Consider the following 14,667-nt stretch of genomic DNA (forward strand, 5'->3'; position numbering starts at 1 on the left):
ATGCGTTTACGAGATATTACAGAGTAGACCCGGCATCTTTCTCATCTGTAGAAACTGGCAGACAGGCTATCAGGCCGGCATTTGCCTATTTTAAATTATTTTTCAAATAAATCTTTTACTATGCATCATCCCACCCATTTCAGCTAGTTATTTGGCACAGGTATGCTGCCATGGAGGCACCATGAAAACAGAAAATTGTTTCATACTTACTGTTATTTTCTTTTCCTGGTGCCTATTCATGGCAGCATACAATCCCACCCTCGGTATGCTATATTACGTAGAATTCTGGGAGTGCATTAATCCATTTCTTTTATAATATTCACTGGTCCTGATGGAGGAGCCAAGGCGGAGCTTGTCACAGGTATGCTGCCTTGGATAGGCACCAGGAAAATAAAATTACAGTAAGTATGAAACAATTTTCTGTTTTCCTTCGGCTGTGACATGTCGGGAAAATGATGCATGCAGATTTGTAACATTTTATGAAAACAGAAAGCTAATGCATCAAAAAACAAATTTAGCCTAAAAAAGAAATCTGTTGAAGTCATCTTGATTACTGTCAAAATGAATTGTATGCAGACTTAGTTGAGGATCCAGCGTTTTAGGAAACAATTTAACCTATTGTATGTAACCACTTGCCTAAACATTTTCAAAAATCTATATCAGTTGTAGGCAACCCCCGACACTGGTGCCGCAAGCGGCACAAGAAGCCTTTTTTGCTGGCACTCAACTCCCTCCCCATCAGCAGAGCAGTGCAAGGAAGTGTCAGTGAGACACTAATGCATTCCAATTTCAGAGTTTCCCCCACGCCGCATCTGCACTGAGGGGGAGGCACTGTGCCTCCACACATTGTAAAAGATGGGAAACATTGTTTGGTTATGTAACTTTTCTGTGGCTGCGATTGTCAGCTTTTGCGATGGGGAAGAGATCTGTTCTGCTGGGGGTGGGCGGTCCCTGTTTCCAGGAGGAGGAGAACTGTCATTGGCCACTGCTGAAGCCAATCACAGTCCTGCTAGCCCCGCCCACCATCTGGAGGAAGATGACTCGCTTGGTTGCCCCTACCAATCTCAGAAAGAAGGGATTTCACTGTGATTGAGAAAACCACAATCAGGTGACAGTTTGTGGAATTACTGTTGCGCTTCTGGGAACTTTGTTGAAATGATTCCTGAACCTTTGCGTAACTTACTACTAAACCCCTGCACTCTGTGTCCCTTTAAGCCACAGCCATATTCAGCGCAATGAAAATCACACCCAACTTTTGTTGCCACGCAGAGCACAGCACTTTTGCAGCTGTGGGGGCCCAACTTATGATCCTGCACACAGGCCCACTGCTTTCAGAAAATGCCCCTGACCTGAGCTCATCATTGCACATCCATTCCAGATGCTTGTATGTGACATCACATACAAGCACATGGGCTGGATGCGAGAGGTGGATCAGCAGGATGAGTGTGCCAGGACAGGTAGATGTGTCTCATCTCTGCTTTCTTTCACCACTCTGCATATCACAAATATCATAGATGAGAAGAGGGTACAGTGGTGGGGCAGATGTGCAGGGAGGTACAGTGGTGGAATAGATGAGAAGGGATTTCAGCAGTGGGACAGAAGAGCAGGGGGGTTCAGTGTTGGAACAGATGAGCAGCGGGGTTCATTGTTGGGCCAGGTGAGCAGGGGGGTTCAGTGTTGGGCCAGGTGAGCAGGGGTGTTTAGTGTTGGGGCAGATGAGAGGGGTTCAGTGGTGGGACAGAAAAGCAGGGGGTAGAACAGTGGGGCAGATGTGAAAGGAGTTGTATTGGTGGGACAGATGAGCAGGGGGTTACAGTGGTGGGACAGGGGAGCAGGGGGAATAGAGATGGGGCAGAAGAGCAGGGGGTACAGAGGTGAGGCAGATGTGCAGGAGGTACATTGGTGGAGCAGATGAGAAAGCTGGTTACAGTGGTGGGGCAGATGAGCAGATGGGTTCAGTGTTAGGACAGATGAGAAGGTGATTCAGTAGTGAGACAGAAGAGCATGGAGATAGGGCGGTGGAGCAGATGTGCAGGGAGGTACAGTGGTGGGGTAGATGAGAAAAGGGGGTACATTGATGGGGCAGATAAGCAGGGGAGTTACAGTGGTGGGGCAGATGAGCAGGAGGTTACAGTGGTGGGGCAGATGTGCAGGGAATTACAGTGCTGGGGCAGATGTGCAGGGGGTACATTGGTGGGGCAGATGTGCAGGAGGTACATTGGTGGGGCAGATGAGAAAGGGGGTACATTGGTGGGGCAAATGAGCAGGGTGGTCCAGTGGTGGGGCAGATGAGCAGGGGGTTACAGTGATGGGGCAGATGAACAGGGGGGTACAGTGGTGAAACAGATTTGCAGGGGGAACAGTGATATGAGGTGTGAAGGTGCATGTATTGGGGCTCATCTGAGGTGTGGAGTTGCAGGAATTGGGGCTGATCTGAGGTGTGAGAGTGCAGGATGTTAATTTCTCACTATTAAAATAGTTTACAGCATTTACTTTATAAAAAATCCTTTTCGTGATTGAGAGTGTGAAGTTGACATTTTTTTGTTATAAAATCGGCACACTCAATTTCTTTGAAACCATTTTTTGGCACGCTGTGCTCAAAAGGTTGCCTATCCCTGGTCTATATGCTTGCAAAATTGTTCATTTCCCATTCACTGATTTTTCAATCTACTTTTTCTCGAAGGGGACTGTTGGAAAATTCAATCTACTTTTTCTCGAAGGGGACTGTTGGAAAATTGTTGGCCAAATAGATGCCTGCTTTCAGTCAAATTCAGGCACTGTTCAGGTATTCTGACAGCGGGCAGAATGGATTTGTCCATTCGTGCTGTTAGCATGGATGGGGGAATCAGATTCAGCCTATGTATGTATAAATATGTATATATACCCCCATGTAATGCACCCTGCCCCACCTAATAACTGATCTAACAATTTTCTCCATCAGCTCATCCCCCACAGTTATTACCTTGTATCACTTGACCCTCCCTTTTAGATTGTAAGCTCTAATTAGCAAGGCCCTCTGATTCCTCCTGTATAATATTAATAATGTATGACCAAATTTAGGCTAACCGTACACGTCTATATTCCGCTTCTTCAGCCTGTGGGCTGAACAAGAGGAGTCTAATGTGTACCTCCCTACGGCTATACTGTCAGAATACCTGAAAAGTCAGTGACTACAGCTTTTGGATGCAGTCACTGTTCAGCAATTCATTTTCCACCTGGCTCCTTCCACAAAGGTTGATTGAAAAAATAGTGGGAATCGGCTGAAATTTGAACCATGTAAGCTAGGCTTTAATTATCTGTACCATACATGAAAAATGATAAGTGTGGTGCCATCAAAATCCTTATTTCGCAATAAATTGACAAATAAACATATAAATAAATGATAAAAGTGCAGCTTCCCCTTTAAGTGGTAAACCCACTTTTAACACAATATAATAACAAAAGTAAGGTGCTACTGTATAATTATTGGGTGGCATAATCATTAATCCATGAACCTAAAAATACAAAATCTTATAAAAGTCCCATCAGTGCAAACCAGATCTTCTTGAAAGACTCCAATCACAGTGATGAAAGATGTCCACTGCTCATAATTTCCTTCTTCTTATAGTGCTCCACCAACTGTGTGTATAAAATGTACACTCACCAACTATCAATACAAAGCCAGCCTTCAGATATTTCCAACTTCTAATTCTCAAACCAAAAATTGGATCCAGATGATCTTGTAGTACCATAAAGGGTTCAACAACCCAGGCCCTTCAGGTATCTCTCTCATATAATATTAAGAAAATGACCCAAAGAGAGTAGTAAGGAATATCATGGTGTAGTATATAAAGTCAGTTAGACCCAAATTATTAAAGTTGTTACCAGAGCAAGTGGTGAGGGTTAATCAATGATTGGTGATAAAAGTTCTAATGACAACTGTATAGGATGGAAATTCCCTTCACCTTGGGGAGATTTCCTCTCTTTTTGTCTCTCCAGGATAAGAGGTGAAGTAAAATCCCCCCAACAGGAAACAGACAGCAAAAAAATTATGATGAGTTCAAACCCTTTCCTACTCTTTTTCCAAAGGTACATACACTTTAAAGCAGAACTCCACCCAAAAGCGGAAGTTTGGCTTTAAGTCCACATTTGGTATGTCATTTTTTTTAAGGGGGGGGGGGGGGTAGTTTTGACACGTATCTGTTCCCACTACTGCTCGAATCACCAAGGCCAATGTTTCTCAACTCCTGTCCTCGAGTACCCCCAACAGGTGATGTTTTCAGGATTTCCCTCAGATAAAACGACTGTGGTAATTGCTAAGGCAGAGAAACTGATCAAATCACCTGTGCAAAATAATGGAGAGCTTGAAAACATGACCTGTTGGGGGTACTTGAGGACTGGAGTTGAAAAACATTGGCCTAGCCAATCCGAGTGGAAATTCTCCCCCTCCCTCCCCGCACTCTCCAGGGACACGTCTCAGATCCCAAAAGACAGCGGGGCCATTCATAAAGCACAGCACGGCTCACGTATGAGCAGTAGGCAACCGCCTGTGAAGCCGCAAGCAGCACAGCCCGCTGCCCACAATTATGATGCCGGTGCCGGGGACCCCAAGGCTAGTCAAGTACAAGCCCGGGTGAGGACAGCACTTGATCCCTGGACAGGTAAATGTCCATTTATTAAAAGTCATCAGCTACAGGATTTGTAGCTACTGACATTAATTTTTTTTCCCACAGCGAACAACCTCTTTAACACATGTTGAAATGGTCAGTAGCGGAAGATTAGATGTAGATAAGGAGGTCATAGAGGGTAAGAGAAGGTGAAGAAGGAAATAAATGAATTTGTAGAATAGTAAGGGAAAATGACAAGAAGAATAAAGAAAGTCATAGGGGTGAGAACAAATAATATTGAGATTTCGATTTAGCAAATTAATACATTTTACAGTATATTATTAATTACATTCCTACCATTTCTTATTCTACAGATGCTTTAACTCCATTTGTGTCTCTGGATGCCGGTGTTTTAATGAAACGCCAAAGGCATTTCCTTGGCTTCTTGGTCACATTACCACTGTGATAGTGATCATGTGATCATACTGTAAGCCCATTCTACTGGCTCCTGATTGTAAACAGTGATTGGGGCTGTTGGTAACAAAGCAGTCACAGTGCAGGGAGCCAGCTGAGCACATTCCCAGCACAAAGCACTGGCCCCCTCTATGGTCCTCTATGGCCGGGAGTAGGTTAAGTTAGTTAACCTCTTGCCGACTATGTAACGCGTATATGCAGTGGCACGGAAGTTGGGCTCTAACATCCAGTCTTCACACATATACGTCCACGGCAGCAGGTGGTTGTGTGCTGAGAGAGCATGTTAAAGTGGTTTTAAAGTCTCAAAGTTTTTCTCCATTTGTGCTGCAGCCCGATCTGATCCAGCAATTTGCACAAGCGCAGTGGCTCCAGCCACTGTCGCTCTCCTCATTGGACAGATTCATAGCAGCCTGAGCCATTGGCTCCCGCTGCTGTCAATCAAAAGCTTTGACACAGAAAGAGGGGCGGGGCCCAGTTCCGCTGTCTGTGTCAATGGACGCAGCAGCGGGACTCGGGAGTGTGCCCACACAAGGGGCACCCAATGAAGAGGAGGGGCCTGGAGCACCGACGAGGGACCCCAGAAGAGGAGGATTGGGGATACTCTGTGCAAAACCCTTGCACAGAGCAGGTAAGTATAACATGTTTGTCATTTTTATTTAAAAAAAAAAATCAAAGCTTTACAACCACTTTAATTGTGCACTACCAGCACACTGACCGAGGTGTCACCAACAGCTCTTTGTCAAGTCTTCTAATTGGGAGCCTGTGGGATAGGCTCCTAATTAGGTGAGCACTGTGAGAGCCAATGACAGTGGTCACATGATACAAAAGCTGCACTGCCTTCCTGACAATAAAGCCCACTTAAAGAGGTTGAAGAGACATTCTGCAAACATGCCATGATGGGTAATGAGTCTACATAGCTAACTGAGAATTGTACATAACAGGGATCACTATACAGGATACTGTAGCCTCTCTAGTCCCTGAAACCGGGTTTAGCTGCTATAAATGTGGTGGAGCTAACCTGGATAAATAGCAGAGTTTCTGAATGATAAGGACATCCAGTAAATATTCATGTGTACTTCCCCAAATTTGTTATTTGATCAGTTTACAGGCTCTGGCACTGAATTACGTCTGCACTTGCAGCAGAGGAAGAAGGAAGCAATGCTTTTTAAACAGACCAAACTGTTTTCACCCGATGCTTTGTCTGTTTCTTAGTTTCTGGCATTTTAATAATATGGCCAGGGATACTTTGCTGCTTAGCTGTTGTTTATATGCTCATTATACACTCTGTTGTTTCCAAGGGCCTCAGAATGCTAACAATCCAATTATTAACAGTTAGAAATTTGGAATATAAGCATTTTTGTGCTTATACAAATGGAGGATTTCCTTACCCCCCCAAGTCCCAAGAAGGTGGTGGCAGGATTCGGGACAAGGTGACCTGATTTTCACATTAAAAATCCAGGGACACCCTACTAACCATGCCCGCTTTTATTGGGGGTGGGACAGGGGCAGAGCAGGGGGCGGGAATAATAGTGGCACATGAAGCATACTATGCCAAATGGGCGGGGCAATATTGGGCTAACAATGAGGGGGGCTTAAAGAGATATGACTTAATAACACTGAAGCCTACTTTGCTCTGGGTCAAGAGACCATAACACACAGAATGTAGAGGCCAAAAGTAAGTAGAGCACGGTGTGCCTCCCAAACAAAAATTCCTCCCACCTCCCAAAACAATCCCCCAGTCCCTAAGACAAAATCAACTTTTGCAAAAATTCACAACCCTTGAAATGTACTCACTGGAGCTTGGCATGGCATTGCTGGTAAGTCCCCACTGTCCACCATCTCAAGGTGAGTTCCCTCTCTCTCATCTCCAGTGGTAGCACCTGTACAGCTGCAGAAGGTACCATATACAGTGGGTATAGAAAAAATCCCCCCCTCTTTAAAATATTCTCATTTTGTTGCTTTGCAGCCTGAAATGAAGACAGGCACAGTTTTTGCTTTATCCGGCTGTATTTACTGGTGCAACTTATGACATCCAAGTCAAAGATATAACACCAACATGTAAAAAAAAAAAAATAATCAAAAACAGAATCACTAAGTTGCAGCAGGTTTTCCTAAAGAATTTGATGGTATTTTGCCCCATGAGTTTTTCCTTCTATCCTGACAAGTGCTCCAATCCCTGCTACAGAGAAACAGCCCCATAATAGGATATTACCACCTCCATGCTTTACTGTAGCAATGGCGTTATTTGGATGGTGAGCTGTATTGGATATCCGTCAGACATATTGTTTGGTGTTGAGGCCAAATAATTCATTTGACTCTGAGGCCATAACACCTTTTTCAATGTGGCCTCGGAGTCTTCAAGGTGCATTTCATGTCCCAGGCTGCATTTAGAGGTGTCACTGGTGTCTACTACTATTGACATACACCCCCTCCTTCCCCCACATTAAAACCTGGTGTGGAGTGAGCGTGGCTTAATTTGTATTTGTGGCCACTCGTGTTGCCAATTGGGCTCCCCCCTTGTCAGGTTGGCAGTGGTGTTCACTATAACACCATGGAAATGTTATTTAGTCAAAACTTGGATGCAAAGATTTGGTCACCCCATAAGTCTGTGGTGAAAAGCTTACTTTTTGTCACTTAAATAAAGATTCTGGTGTGTAGTGAGGTCTGCTAGTGCTGTATGGACTTGAAACTGCAGGATAAGGCAGGTCCTTCTTAATTTCCATCTCTTTTTGCAGAGAGGAAGCATTGACCTTAACACACAGCCGGCATGCCCTGGAATGGGGAGGTGTGAGCAGACACTAGTGGGCTCCTGGATAAGGCAGTTTCCTCCTGTTGCAGCTGCAAGACTGACACGTTGATGGGAGTCTTTGGAGATTGAATCAAGCTGCAGATTGACTTCTTTCCAGTGGTGGATACAGTATGTGAGACAAGGGCTTGTCATGTAAATGTACTCTGCAGAGAGCCGCCAACCCAACAAGAGGTGGAGCCCAGGCAGCAATGCAAGCAGCACCAGTCTGTGGCCTGGGGTTTGGGGACCTCTGCTCCAGACCAGTGTTTCTCCACCTTTTTATTAGTCAAGACAAAATTTAAAATTCTGCACAATGTCAGAGCACCCCATTCTAAAATGTGAAAAACAAAACTAATAGTTTTACATATCACGGCAACATCCACACATATAGGACACCCAACGCTGGAGGTGATTTATTCTTCCAAAGCAAAACACACCTTTGCACACTGGTACTGACTAGTATTCCAATGTTTCTCTTCCTCACTCAGCTAATGTTACCCCAGTACTGACAGAGAGGGGCAGAGGAAGGGCAAACAAGAATGCTGTGCAGATGCCTGACGTCCTCCATATCAACTGACTGTAACTGGTTGTTAGGAGACCAGCCAATAGAAGGTTTAATGGTGAACAATGAAAACCTGTGGCTTTCTGTAACTAAAAGGCAGGCTTGATAAACCCTCTGGTTTGTATACAATTTTTTGACAATTTGTAGGAATTTGCCCAGGCACCCCTTAAGAAACCTGAAGGCACCCTGTTTGAAAAAGGCTGCTCTAGACTACTCTGTACCTAGACTAGTAATTATTTTTAAGTGTCTGTACCCAAAGTTACATTACATCATGACATAATTTATAGAGGGATAGACACAAGGAGACCACGCTACTTTATCCCATTTAAGAAGTGCCGTATAAGCAAATACAGTTTTAGCTGGTGACAGACTGCCTTTTATTGAAGAACCTAAAGTGCATGTCAAGTCAACATTTTCTTTTAATGTGTTGAATAGAGTGGTGAAAGATTACAACTAATTTCAAGTTTTTACTGCTATTCAGGGCTCTGTTAGAGAGATTTACACTCACTTTCGGTCCCTTTGACAACAGTTTCACATGACAGGAGGTGAAGGAAAATCTGCAACAGGGACTGAGACAGAAATAAAAAGCTAACAGTGGTCTTAGTCTTCTGTTGCTAAAAAGAAAAGCATTTTTTATTTTAATAAATGTTTGCTGTTGGAAAGTTCCCCTCAATTCCTGTGTGATAAAACATCATCAGCAAGACAGGAAAGGGGGGCTAAATGTTAAACTGAATCTTGTAGAAAAGTAAAAAGCTGATGGGGATTCTAAACCCTTCCCAATTCCAGAAAAAAAAAAAAAAAAAGAGGTCCACTTTAACTGAGCAAAAAGCTGTAAATAATCTCAGGGTCTAAAAATACACATTTTTAGAAATAAAATGTGTTTCGGTCTTATTGTTTCTGTACAGGTTATGTATTGGTAGTTACATCCACAAACTCAGGTTTTTAACTTCCCTCTTTGTACTTCTGATTTTAATTGGTAATCTTTTCGATCTGAAAATACCATGTATTTGATCATGTCTGATATACAGTATGAGGAAGTTGAAATCTACTTATTTTGCAGGCTTGTTCCTCTCCAGCTCTTATCTTATACTTCGTTATTTAGGAAAGCTTAACATGAATAGGATATTTTCTTATATTGTTTAAATGTAATATAAAACGTTTTATCCAAAGCCGGCCATAGATGGACCGATTTTCTTTCCTGCAACCATGGATGGGGGAGTTGGGGGTGCGCTGAGCCTCCCCCTTCGGGAGAACACAGTGATTACTGCTAGCGGCTATAATAGAAGTAAAAGTGAAATGCAGCGCTGCATTTCACTTTTACTTCTGTTTACAATATTGGTCATATTTTATGTAGCTGCTTTTCACATTGGGTTAGCGCAGTGTTATTTATATTTTCTTTGAGATAGCGGCTATAATAGCCACTATCAATATTCACATGTAAAATCAACAGAGTGGTTGTACCCAAGTTGACTGATGGATTAGAATAGAATAGAAAAGAATAGAGTAAAAAATAAAAGAATAGAGTAGAAAATAAAAGAATAGAATAGAATAGAATAGATTTTTGTGAGCTGGGCTATGGTGGCGTGAATAGTGATCAACAAAGACACTGTGAAATATTTGCAAAAAAAAAAAAAAGCTTACAATATGGTCGCGCAACTCTTCAAATAGCCCATATACCATCAAAAACACATATGGATTGTAACGTACATACCTCTGAAAATCTTGCTGAGAGTGCTGAGAGGGCACATTAATATGTGAGTGTACACCTGGCGGGGAACATTGTTGTTTTTTTATGTGAACCCAATAATAAACTACCTGCTCGATGACGAGTTCCTCTCTGTGATCTCTTGATATATGTTTTTATTTAGGCACCATAATGGCATGTATGTGCATTGTACAAAGGCTACCTGACCTGACCGAAATAACAATCCATTATTTGAATCATTATGAATTCAAATCAATTCAAATTTGAAAACAAAATCGAAATGTCTACATCATATTCCTGCTGATGAAAACAATGATGGTCATTTTTTCTTTCTAAAAAATGTTGTCTTTAGATCAGGTCATGTGTACTACTAGTGCCCCATCAACATCTGTCACAGTGTACCCGTGCCCCAAAACATGTGTAATAGTAGTAGTAGTGTGTGTCCATTCAACATCTGTCAGAGTTTACCAGTGCAACCAAACAGCTGTCACAGGCATGTACCAGTGTACAAAAACATCTGTATGACTAGTGTCCCATCAACATCTCTCACAGTGTACCAGTGCACACCAAAACATCTGTCACAGTGTACCAGTGCACACCAAAACATCTGTCACAATGTACCAGTGCACACCAAAACATTTGTCACAGCGTACCAGTGCACACCAAAACATTTGTCACAGTGTACCAGTGCACACCAAAACATCTGTCACAGTGTACCTGTGCCCAAAAATATCTAAGGTATTAGTAGTAGTGTGTGTCCATTCAACATCTGTCAGAGTCTGCCAGTGCAACCAAACAGCTGTCACAGGCATATACCAGTGTACAAAAACATCTTTATGACTAGTGTCCCATCAACATCTGTCTCAGTGTACCAGTGCACACCAAAACATCTGTCACAGTGTACCAGTGCACACCAAAACATCTGTCACAGTGTACCAGTGCACTCCAAAACATTGGTCTCAGTGTACCAGTGCACTCCAAAACATCTGTCACAGTGTACCAGTGCACAAAAACATCTGTAATACTAGTATCCCATCAACATCTGTCACAGTGTACACCAAAACATCCATAATACTAGTGTCCCATCAACATCTGTCACAGTGTACCAGTGCACATCAAAACATCTGTCACAATGTACCAGTGCACACCAGAACATCTGTCACAGTGTACCTGTGCCCAAAAATATCTAAAGTATTAGTAGTAGTGTGTGTCCATTCAACATCTGTCAGAGTCTGCCAGTGCAACCAAACAGCTGTCACAGGCATATACCAGTGTACAAAAACATCTTTATGACTAGTGTCCCATCAACATCTGTCTCAGTGTACCAGTGCACTCCAAAACATCGGTCTCAGTGTACCAGTGCACAAAAACATCTGTAATACTAGTGTCCCATCAACATCTGTCACAGTGTACCAGTGCACACCAAAACATCTGTCACAGTGTACCAGTGCACAAAAACATCCATAATACTAGTCTTCCATCAACATCTGTCACAGTGTACCAGTGCACACCAAAACATCCATAATACTAGTGTCCCATCAACATCTGTCACAGTGTACCAGTGCACACCAAAACATCTGTAATACTAGTGTCCCATCAACATCTGATGTGTAGGCTGAAAACGTTCTTATATGTGAAAATCGAAAAAAACTGTGAATTTGATCAAATTTTTTTCGAATTCGGTCAAAATCAGAAAATCTAATTTGAATACAAATAAATGAAAGGAAACAATTTCCGAAAACGAATGAAACGAATTTAACAGATCAAATGAAATTAGGTAAATAAGAAATCAAAACTAAACAAACTTTTTTGTTTTGCACATGTCTATGCCACTTGGCAGAGCCAACGGCACAACACTAATTATCCGTTTACCTATCCATAAGGGTGGCATTTTGCTCATGGTTGTAAGGGGGACATTCTCCCCAAGGACCACCAATATAAGGGGCATTCTTCCCACTAACCTTGGAAATTATTTTAGGGGTTCCTCTGTTGTAAAAAGGTTGAGATAAGCTGACCTACAGAAAGCTTTCTGCGTAACCATTATTTAGCTAGACTTAAGTCTTAGGGCATCCCGTCTCGTAGGTTAAAGCTGGCTATATACAGTATGGTCAGTTTTATTAAACTAATAGATTCCTCCATCCACACAAATGAGGTGGATGGAGGAGTCCGTCCCCCCCCCCCCCCCCCGCCAGGACATTGTATTCTGACAGCTGCATCCATCATAGAATACACTGATCAATTTTCCAGCATGCCCTTTGGTAGAAGTTGATCAAACAATCGCCTTTGTCAAGCTGAGATGGCCACACACTCATTGAAATACGGTTGGTCCCCACTGAACCATCCAAATTTCAATCTGTGCACGGCCAGTTTAAGACACTGCTTCATATCAGGAGAGGTCAAAACATTGCATAATTTTTTTTTCTCAAGCTCTGTCTGTAATATATCTGTTACAGTCTTTGTCTCAGTTATATCATGTATCTTTCTTTGTGAACATGGGAGTTTGACCTTGGCAAATCTTGGACCCTCTCACAGATTTCATTGGTTGCCATAGGTGAGCGGTGTGCAGATCAGCTCCAATGTTTGCAGAAAACATACACCCTTAAGACCATCCTAATGTGACGATAGCTGCCACTCACGTGCAGGGTAGCTCACAGCAATCACTGTGCATAGGGAAGTCTAAATTCTGAAAACTGTAGATATAGCATCATGGGAGGTATATAAGTAATAAAAACCTAAGGTAAATTTTCAGACACCACCAAATCTGGGCTTCAGTCCTTTACCAAATACGTAAAACCACCATTTATGCTTTTTACATTTGAAAAAAAGATACCTTTCCTCTCCACATTTTTTAAAATTCTTTATTTATACAAAAGAACTGCACATTCATCAAAACAATGTACCACAAAATAAGTACAAAATCTCACTTAATACAGAAACATTTCAAAACAGCATATTATTTTAATGCAGATTGCAGAAATGCAAAATATTCTGACACCACTAAAACCCGCTTCATTTTTACACTTCCATAACTAAGGAGATGACTAAAGATACTATACCATTGTTTGCTCGGGCGAACAATTCAGCTCCTTCTTTTCCTTTTTCTTTTTAAAAGAAGAGAAACAAAAAGAAAAAAAAAATGTGGGGCGAAGGAAGGAATAGGGAAAGAACCAGGGTTATGGATTGCATGCGTGTATTGACAAAAAGAACAGGAGGACCTCAATCTCCAGAACAGCTCTTCAGGAGTAACTTCCCCTCGTCTGAATTTATGAACATGTTCCAATATGACCATGTTTTGGTATATTGTTCCCTTCTGTCCTGAGCCTTAAACACTAGATCTTGCTCTCCGCATTTACCAGATATCATTTCTCCTCTATATTCCTAAAACTCTTCCCTTCCATACATGACATAAGTATTCACAGAAATGGACTTTCATTTACCTAATTAATGGACTTTAAAAACAAGAGTGCCAACAAATTTGTTGATTAGGTTTCCCAAACTGCGAATGGAAGATTACTTCTAGGGCAACTTTTCTATAGAAGATGGAGTAGGATTTTTTCAGATAATGGTAACAGATCATCGTGATACAGTCAGATGGTTTAAAGGAAACCTGTACAGGCAGTCCCTGAGTTACAAACATCCAGCTTACAAACGACTCCTACTTAGAAACAGAGGGAGACAACAGGAAGTGAGAGGAAATCTACCCCTAGGAAGGGAAATTCTCTCCTGTAAGAGTTATGGGAAAAAGTTGTCTCCACTAAAGCTTTATCACCAAGGCTTGTTTCCACATCAACCCCAAATTTTCAAAATCCAATTGTCTAACCCTAATGCCCTGTACACACGATCGGAAATTCCTCAAGCAAAAGTCCGATGTAAACTTTTATTCGGAAATTCCGACCGCGTGTATGCTCCATTTGACTTTTGTTGGCGAAATTTCCGCCAGCAAAAGATTGAGAGCAGGTTCTCTATTTTCCCGTCTGAAAAAGTTCCTCGTCGGAAATTCTGTTCGTCTGTATGCATTTCTGACGTGCAAAAAAACACGCATGCTCAGAATCATGTACAAGACGGAAGCGCTCGGTCTGGATTAGCAGAAGGAGCCCAAAGGGTGGCGCGCTTCGTATGGAACTTCCCATTTCTAGTGCCATCGTACGTGTTGTACGTCACTGCGTTCTTGACGGTCGAAAGTTCAGAGAACTTTTGTGTGACCGTGTGTATGCAAGGCGAGCTTGAGCAGAATTCCGTCTGAAAAACCATCCAAGGTTTTTCTGACGAAAATTCCGATCGTGTGTAAGCGGCATAATGGATAGAAAGTGAGGTGAAATTTTCTGAAGAGGCGCACAGAAAGCAAAATAAACATTACAGGGGTATTAACCCTTCCCTGCTATCCACAAAACGTAAAAGTTATTTTTTGGCTGAAGCTACACCTAAAATATGTATCTGTTCCGCCAACTTAAGAACAAACCTACAGACCCTATCTTGTTTGTAAAATAAAGTAATAGATGCAAAGCACTTCTTTGTAAGGGCTGTAGTGTCTTCCACAGTCTTCTTCTTAATT

At 42.3% G+C, this 14,667-nt stretch overlaps 1 protein-coding gene across 5 annotated transcripts in view; it reads left to right on the plus strand.

Annotated features, from left to right (window-relative positions):
* The window catches only part of FLT3 (fms related receptor tyrosine kinase 3), a 179,473-nt gene that overhangs the window by 13,335 nt on the left and 151,471 nt on the right, over nt 1-14,667 (plus strand). Inside the window, exon 2 of one of the 5 annotated variants that reach the window (XM_073613376.1) lies at nt 7,796-7,977. The exons of the other annotated variants lie outside the window; for them this stretch is intronic. The gene's annotated coding sequence lies outside the window, so the exon portion shown is untranslated. The remainder of the gene's footprint in view (nt 1-7,795; nt 7,978-14,667) is intronic. 5 annotated transcript variants of the gene reach the window in all.

This window comes from Aquarana catesbeiana, linkage group LG02, assembly GCF_042186555.1.
Source record: "Aquarana catesbeiana isolate 2022-GZ linkage group LG02, ASM4218655v1, whole genome shotgun sequence".
NCBI lineage: Eukaryota > Metazoa > Chordata > Amphibia > Anura > Ranidae > Aquarana > Aquarana catesbeiana.